The following is an 8615-nucleotide window of genomic DNA, read 5'->3' as shown; positions in this document are numbered from 1 at the left end:
AGGGGACCTCCCGCTGCCCGCAAAGGGGACCTCCCGCTGCCCGCAAAGGGGACCTCCCGCTGCCCGCAAAGGGGACCTCCCGCTGCCCGCAAAGGGGACCTCCCGCTGCCCGCAAAGGGGACCTCCCGCTGCCCGCAAAGGGACCTCCCGCTGCCCCAAAGGGGACCTCCCGCTGCCCGCAAAGGGGACCTCCCGCTGCCCGGCAAAGGGGACCTCCCGCTGCCCACAGCAAAGCCCGCAAAGGGGACCTCCCGCTGCCCACAGCAAAGCCCGCAAAGGGGACCTCCCGCTGCCCACAGCAAAGCCCGCAAAGGGGACCTCCCGCTGCCCACAGCAAAGCCCGCAAAGGGGACCTCCCGCTGCCCACAGCAAAGCCCGCAAAGGGGACCTCCCGCTGCCCACAGCAAAGCCCGCAAAGGGGACCTCCCGCTGCCCACAGCAAAGCCCGCAAAGGGGACCTCCCGCTGCCCACAGCAAAGCCCGCAAAGGGGACCTCCCGCTGCCCACAGCAAAGCCCGCAAAGGGGACCTCCCGCTGCCCACAGCAAAGCCCGCAAAGGGGACCTCCCGCTGCCCACAGCAAAGCCCCGCAAAGGGGACCTCCCGCTGCCCACAGCAAAGCCCGCAAAGGGGACCTCCCGCTGCCCACAGCAAAGCCCGCAAAGGGGACCTCCCGCTGCCCACAGCAAAGCCCGCAAAGGGGACCTCCGCCTGCCCACAGCAAAGCCCGCAAAGGGGACCTCCCGCTGCCCACAGCAAAGCCCGCAAAGGGGACCTCCCGCTGCCCACAGCAAAGCCCGCAAAGGGGACCTCCCGCTGCCCACAGCAAAGCCCGCAAAGGGGACCTCCCGCTGCCCACAGCAAAGCCGCAAAGGGGACCTCCCGCTGCCCACAGCAAAGCCCGCAAAGGGGACCTCCCGCTGCCCACAGCAAAGCCCGCAAAGGGACCTCCCGCTGCCCACAGCAAAGCCCGCAAAGGGGACCTCCCGCTGCCCACAGCAAAGCCCGCAAAGGGGACCTCCCGCTGCCCACAGCAAAGCCCGCAAAGGGGACCTCCCGCTGCCCACAGCAAAGCCCTGCAAAGGGGACCTCCCCGCTGCCCACAGCAAAGCCCGCAAAGGGGACCTCCCGCTGCCCACAGCAAAGCCCGCAAAGGGGGACCTCCCGCTGCCCACAGCAAAGCCCGCAAAGGGGGACCTCCCGCTGCCCACAGCAAAGCCCGCAAAGGGGACCTCCCGCTGCCCACAGCAAAGCCCGCAAAGGGGACCTCCCGCTGCCCACAGCAAAGCCCGCAAAGGGGACCTCCCGCTGCCCACAGCAAAGCCCGCAAAGGGGACCTCCCGCTGCCACAGCAAAAGCCCGCAGCCCGCAAAGGGGACCTCCCGCTGCCCACAGCAAAGCCCGCAAAGGGGACCTCCCGCTGCCCACAGCAAAGCCCGCAAAGGGGACCTCCCGCTGCCCACAGCAAAGCCCGCAAAGGGGACCTCCCGCTGCCCACAGCAAAGCCCGCAAAGGGGACCTCCCGCTGCCCACAGCAAAGCCCGCAAAGGGGACCTCCCGCTGCCCACAGCAAAGCCCGCAAAGGGGACCTCCCGCTGCCCACAGCAAAGCCCGCAAAGGGGACCTCCCGCTGCCCACAGCAAAGCCCGCAAAGGGGACCTCCCGCTGCCCACAGCAAAGCCCGCAAAGGGGACCTCCCGCTGCCCACAGCGAAGCCCGCAAAGGGGACCTCCCCACTGCCCAGAGCGAAGCCCGCAAAGGGGACCTCCCGCTGCCCAGAGCGAAGCCCGCAAAGGGGGCCTCCCGCTGCCCAGAGCGAAGCCCGCAAAGGGGGCCTCCCGCTGCCCAGAGCGAAGCCCGCAAAGGGGGCCTCCCGCTGCCCAGAGCGAAGCCCGCAAAGGGGACCTCCCGCTGCCCACAGCGAAGCCCGCAAAGGGGACCTCCCGCTGCCCACAGCGAAGCCCGCAAAGGGGACCTCCCGCTGCCCAGAGAGAAGTCAAATGATCCTCATGCCCAAAACCTAAAATCTTAAGGGTACATTCACATTGGAGGTGGGATTAAAAGTTCTGCAGAAATCGCACGATTTCAAACCCACATTTCATTGCGATTTCGGGGGTAATATGAATAACATCTGTGTGGGTTCATGCACAGATGTCTATTGAAACTGCCCCCGAAGTCACCCAAAAGTAGTGCAGAAACTACTTTTGGAAACCAGTGCGGCACCGCGAAGCCGGACGGTGTCCTTGCCGGTGTTCTGCCTAATAGAGTCCGGCCATCAATATGTGTCCGCTCCGTACTGCGCATGCGCAGTACGGAGCAGACGAAGCTTCGGAAAATCTCCGAAGCTGAACGGCGCCTGCGCCGTGAGAGGAGGTGGTAGCCCCACCATCCAAGCGGACATAGGGTTGTGAATTTTAGAGGGCCCCTCGCGGGCGAGCTTCGCTCGCCACGCTTCGGGCTCGGCCTCGCTGCGCTCGGCTCTTTTTTATTCTATGTCCACTTGGATAGTGGGGATAGAACCTGGACTCACGGCGCAGGCGCCGTTAATCCTCTGCAATTTTCGGAATCTGTGTTCCTGTGTACTGCGCATGCGCAGTACGCAGGGGACAGCATCTGATGGAGGACCCTATTTGACAATACACCGGCAACAGGCTGCTATTTGGTATGTCAAATCACTCCGATGCGAACAGGGGCTGAAGGCCAGCAATGTCCTCACAGCACGGAGGTCCGGGGAAAGACATTATTGCTGGCCTTGGCTCCTTTCGAGGTGGCCCCTCTGAGATGACACCCTAGAGGCCTGGTATGAGGCAACAGCAGGATTTCACAAACTGGTAGTAAACGTCTTCGAGCAAAATGAAGGGAGAACATCTTATAAACGTCTGGTAAATGTCAGCGCCTTAAGGAGTCACTCCGATCATGGTTACCGCACAGCTTCTCATCACCAGGTAACAGAAGTCAGCAGGTACCAGCCCAGCAACCCGTCTCCTGTATGAACTGGCTGGATCACTGTTCAGCAGGAAATATCTGGGCCCCCATCTGCCATACCACAGGAGCCAGACATAGGAGATCTGATTGGATTACAGCTTCCTCTATGGGGTTTAATATCTACAAGAGCCTAAAATTCCTCCCACAACTTCCCAAGGTGACTGCACTGTCCATAGCAGATATGCATGATGCTTGTTAATGTTGTATTCTTCCACCTCTACAAGGCCTCAACCAGAGGGTTCCCACCCCCACAGGGGCCCCTCCCTCCAACCAGAGGGATGCCACCCCCACAGGGGCCCCTCCCTCCAACCAGAGGGATGCCACCCCCACAGGGGCCCCTCCCTCCAACCAGAGGGATGCCACCCCCACAGGGGCCCCTCCCTCCAACCAGAGGGATGCCACCCCCACAGGGTCCCTCCCTCCAACCAGAGGGATGCCACCCCCACAGGGGCCCCTCCCTCCAACCAGAGGGATGCCACCCCCACAGGGGCCCCTCCCTCCAACCAGAGGGATGCCACCCCCACAGGGGCCCCTCCCTCCAACCAGAGGGATGCCACCCCCACAGGGGCCCCTCCCTCCAACCAGAGGGATGCCACCCCCACAGGGGCCCCTCCCTCCAACCAGAGGGATGCCACCCCCACAGGGGCCCCTCCCTCCAACCAGAGGGATGCCACCCCCACAGGGGTCCCTCCCTCCAACCAGAGGGATGCCACCCCCACAGGGGTCCCTCCCTCCAACCAGAGGGATCCCACCCCCACAAGGCCTCAACAAGGGGGATCCCACCTCCACAAGTGCCCCTCCCTCCAACCAGAGGGATTCCACCTCCGCAAGGGCCCCTCCCTCCCCCACAGGGGTCCCTCCCTCCAACCAGAGGGATGCCACCCCCACAGGGGTCCCTCCCTCCAACCAGAGGATGCCACCCCCACAGGGGTCCCTCCCTCCAACCAGAGGATGCCACCCCCACAGGGGTCCCTCCCTCCAACCAGAGGGATCCCACCCCCACAGGGGTCCCTCCCTCCAACCAGAGGGATCCCACCCCCACAGGGGTCCCTCCCTCCAACCAGAGGGATCCCACCCCGACAGGTGTCCCTCCCTCCAACCAGGGGGATACCACCCCCGCAAGGCCTCCTCAACAAGGGGGATCCCACCTCCACAAGTGCCCCTCCCTCCAACCAGAGGGATCCCATCCCCACAGGGGCCCCTCCCTCCAACCAGAGAGATCACACCCCCACAGGGGCCTCTCCCTCCAACAGAGGGATCCCACCTCCGCAAGGGCCCCTCCCTCCAACCAGGGGGATCCCACCCCCACAAGGCCTCCTCAACCAGGGGGATCCCACCTCCACTAGGGCCCCTCCCTCCAACCAGGGGGATCCCACCCCCACAAGGCCTCCTCAACCAGGGGGATCCCACCTGCACTAGGGCCCCTCCCTCCAACCAGGGGGATCCCACCTCCACAAGGGCCCCTCCCTCCAACCAGGGGGATCCCACCTCCACAAGGGCCCCTCCCTCCACCCAGGGGGATCCCACCTCCACAAGGGCCCCTCCCTCCAACCAGAGGAATCCCACCTCCACAAGGGCCCCTCCCTCCAACCAGAGGAATCCCACCTCCACAAGGGCCCCTCCCTCCAACCAGAGGAATCCCACCTCCACAAGGGCCCCTCCCTCCAACCAGAGGAATCCCACCTCCACAAGGGCCCCTCCCTCCAACCAGAGGAATCCCACCTCCACAAGGGCCCCTCCCTCCAACCAGAGGAATCCCACCTCCACAAGGGCCCCTCCCTCCAACCAGAGGAATCCCACCTCCACAAGGGCCCCTCCCTCCAACCAGAGGAATCCCACCTCCACAAGGGCCCCTCCCTCCAACCAGAGGAATCCCACCTCCACAAGGGCCCCTCCCTCCAACCAGAGGAATCCCACCTCCACAAGGGCCCCTCCCTCCAACCAGAGGAATCCCACCTCCACAAGGGCCCCTCCCTCCAACCAGAGGAATCCCACCTCCACAAGGGCCCCTCCCTCCAACCAGAGGAATCCCACCTCCACAAGGGCCCCTCCCTCCAACCAGAGGAATCCCACCTCCACAAGGGCCCCTCCCTCCAACCAGAGGAATCCCACCTCCACAAGGGCCCCTCCCTCCAACCAGAGGAATCCCACCTCCACAAGGGCCCCTCGCTCCAACCAGAGGAATCCCACCTCTACAAGGATCCCCTTCATATCAGTGACCAATATTTACAAGTTCACCTTCCTGTCTACAAGTTCCCCAGAAAAGTGCAATCCCACCTCCACAAGGCCATCCCTATCAGAGGGATCCCCACCTTTACAAGCCCCCAATATCAAATGGGAACCTACCTCTAGAAGGTCCATGATGCACAAGCTAGTCACAGTCACCCCCCCCTGTACCCCCATGATTCAGAAGGTTGGAGCCTCTGGTCTGATTTTATCTGAGCTACAGACTGGACGGAGCTCTCACTCCACGTACTGAGGGGACACCGGAGGGATCTCTTCTATGGACAGGGATCACCCAATATTAGAGATGCTCTTCCACACTTACCCTCTCTGTCCTTTCCTGAGGTCATGCAGAGACAGCACAATCCCATAGTCTCGGCTCCTATATCAACAAGCAGATTTTCAGTAAAGTGCATCTAAACCCCAAACATTTCCTGTTCTGGGTGGAGTGGTGAAGGGTTAGACCCTCTGACTGCAGTCTGTGTCCCCCATTGGGAGATTCGCCCACTATTCATACTTTTGATGAAATCTTCCAATAGAGACCACCGGTCCTGGGTGACAACTGTCTAGGAAGGGAACATTTCTCTAACTTCCTGTTGTGTATCGGAGAGGGGAAGCACCCAGACAGGGGAAGCACCCGGAGAGGGGGAAGCACCGAGGAAGCACCCGGAGAGGGGGAAGCACCGAGGAAGCACCCGGAGAGGGGGAAGCACCGAGGAAGCACCCGGAGAGGGGGAAGCACCCAGAGAGGGGTTAGCACCCAGAGAGGGGTTAGCACCCAGAGAGGGGTTAGCACCCAGAGAGGGGTTAGCACCCAGAGAGGGGTTAGCACCCAGAGAGGGGTTAGCACCCAGAGAGGGGTTAGCACCGAGGAAGCACCAGAGAGAGGAAGCACCCAGAGAAGGGAAGCACCCAGAGAAGGGAAGCACCCAGAGAGGGGTTAGCACCCAGAGAGGGGTTAGCACCGAGGAAGCACCCAGAGAGAGGAAGCACCCAGAGAGGGGAAGCACCCAGAGAAGGGAAGCACCCAGAGAAGGGAAGCACCCAGAGAAGGGAAGCACCCAGAGAAGGGAAGCACCCAGAGAAGGGAAGCACCCAGAAGGGAAGCACCCAGAGAGGGGAAGCACCCAGAGAGGGGAAGCACCCAGAGAGGGGAAGCACCCAGAGAGGGGAAGCACCCAGAGAGGGGAAGCACCCAGAGAGGGGAAGCACCCAGAGAGGGGAAGCACCCAGAGAAGGGAAGCACCCAGAGAAGGGAAGCACCCAGAGAAGGGAAGCACCCAGAGAAGGGAAGCACCCAGAGAAGGGAAGCACCCAGAGAAGGGAAGCACCCAGAGAAGGGAAGCACCCAGAGAGGGGAAGCACCCAGAGAGGGGGAAGCACCCAGAGAGGGGTTAGCACCCAGAGAGGGGTTAGCACCCAGAGAGGGGAAGCACCGAGGAAGCACCCAGAGAGGGGAAGCACCCAGAGAGGGGAAGCACCCAGAGAGGGGAAGCACCCAGAGAGGGGAAGCACCCAGAGAGGGGAAGCACCCAGGAAGCACCCAGAGAGGGGAAGCACCCAGAGAAGGGAAGCACCCAGAGAAGGGAAGCACCCAGAGAAGGGAAGCACCCAGAGAAGGGAAGCACCCAGAGAAGGGAAGCACCCAGAGAAGGGAAGCACCCAGAGAAGGGAAGCACCCAGAGAGGGGAAGCACCCAGAGAGGGGGAAGCACCCAGAGAGGGGAAGCACCCAGAGAAGGGAAGCACCCAGAGAGGGGAAGCACCCAGAGAGGGGAAGCACCCAGAGAGGGGAAGCACCCAGAGAGGGGGAAGCACCCAGAGAGGGGAAGCACCCAGAGAGGGGAAGCACCCAGAGAGGGGAAGCACCGAGGAAGCACCCGGAGAGGGGGGAAGCACCCGGAGAGGGGGAAGCACCCGGAGAGGGGGAAGCACCCGGAGAGGGGGAAGCACCGAGGAAGCACCCGGAGAGGGGGAAGCACCGAGGAAGCACCCGGAGAGGGGGGAAGCACCGAGGAAGCACCCGGAGAGGGGAAGCACCCGGAGAGGGGAAGCACCCGGAGAGGGGAAGCACCCGGAGAGGGGGTAGAACCCGGAGAGGGGGTAGAACCCGGAGAGGGGGAGCACCGGGGAAGCACCCGGAGAGGGGAAGCACCGGGGAAGCACCCGGAGAGGGGAAGCACCGGGGAAGCACCCGGAGAGGGGAAGCACCGGGGAAGCACCCGGAGAGGGGAAGCACCGGGGAAGCACCCGGAGAGGGGAAGCACCCGGAGAGGGGAAGCACCCGGAGAGGGGGGAAGCACCGAGGAAGCACCCGGAGAGGGGGGAAGCACCGAGGAAGCACCCGGAGAGGGGGGAAGCACCGAGGAAGCACCCGGAGAGGGGGGAAGCACCGAGGAAGCACCCGGAGAGGGGGGAAGCACCGAGGAAGCACCCGGAGAGGGGGGAAGCACCGAGGAAGCACCCGGAGAGGGGGGAAGCACCCAGGAAGCACCCGGAGAGGGGGGAAGCACCCAGGAAGCACCCGGAGAGGGGGGAAGCACCCGGAGAGGGGAAGCACCGAGGAAGCACCCGGAGAGGGGAAGCACCCGGAGAGGGGGAAGCACCCGGAGAGGGGGAAGCACCCGGAGAGGGGGAAGCACCGAGGAAGCACCCGGAGAGGGGGGAAGCACCGAGGAAGCACCCGGAGAGGGGGGAAGCACCGAGGAAGCACCCGGAGAGGGGAAGCACCCGGAGAGGGGAGGCACCCGGAGAGGGGAGGCACCGAGGATGCACCCAGAGAGGGGAAGCACCGAGGAAGCACCCAGAGAGGGGAAGCAGCCAGAGAGGGGGAAGCAGCCAGAGAGGGGGAAGCAGCCAGAGAGGGGGAAGCAGCCAGAGAGGGGGAAGCAGCCAGAGAGGGGGAAGCACCCGGAGAGGGGAAGCACCGGGGAAGCAGCCGGAGAGGGGGAAGCAGCCGGAGAGGGGGAAGCAGCCGAAGGGGAATCAGCCAGAGGAGGGGGAGCAGCCAGAGAGGGGGAAGCAGCCAGAGAGGGGGAAGCAGCCAGAGAGGGGGAAGCAGCCAGAGAGGGGGAAGCAGCCAGAGAGGGGGAAGCAGCCAGAGAGGGGGAAGCAGCCAGAGAGGGGGAAGCAGCCAGAGAGGGGGAAGCAGCCAGAGAGGGGGAAGCAGCCAGAGAGGGGGAAGCAGCCAGAGAGGGGGAAGCAGCCAGAGAGGGGGAAGCAGCCAGAGAGGGGGAAGCACCCGGAGAGGGGGAAGCACCCGGAGAGGGGGAAGCACCCGGAGAGGGGGAAGCACCCGGAGAGGGGGAAGCACCCGGAGAGGGGAAGCACCCGGAGAGGGGGAAGCACCCGGAGAGGGGGAAGCAGCCGGAGAGGGGGAAGCAGCCGGAGAGGGGGAAGCAGCCGGAGA

This window comes from Lithobates pipiens, unplaced genomic scaffold (genome assembly GCF_037356315.1).
Source record: "Lithobates pipiens isolate NorthernLeopardFrog02 unplaced genomic scaffold, aLitPip1_a1.2 Scaffold_143, whole genome shotgun sequence".
Taxonomy (NCBI): Eukaryota; Metazoa; Chordata; class Amphibia; order Anura; family Ranidae; genus Lithobates; species Lithobates pipiens.
Note: the sequence above shows the minus strand (reverse complement) of the source record.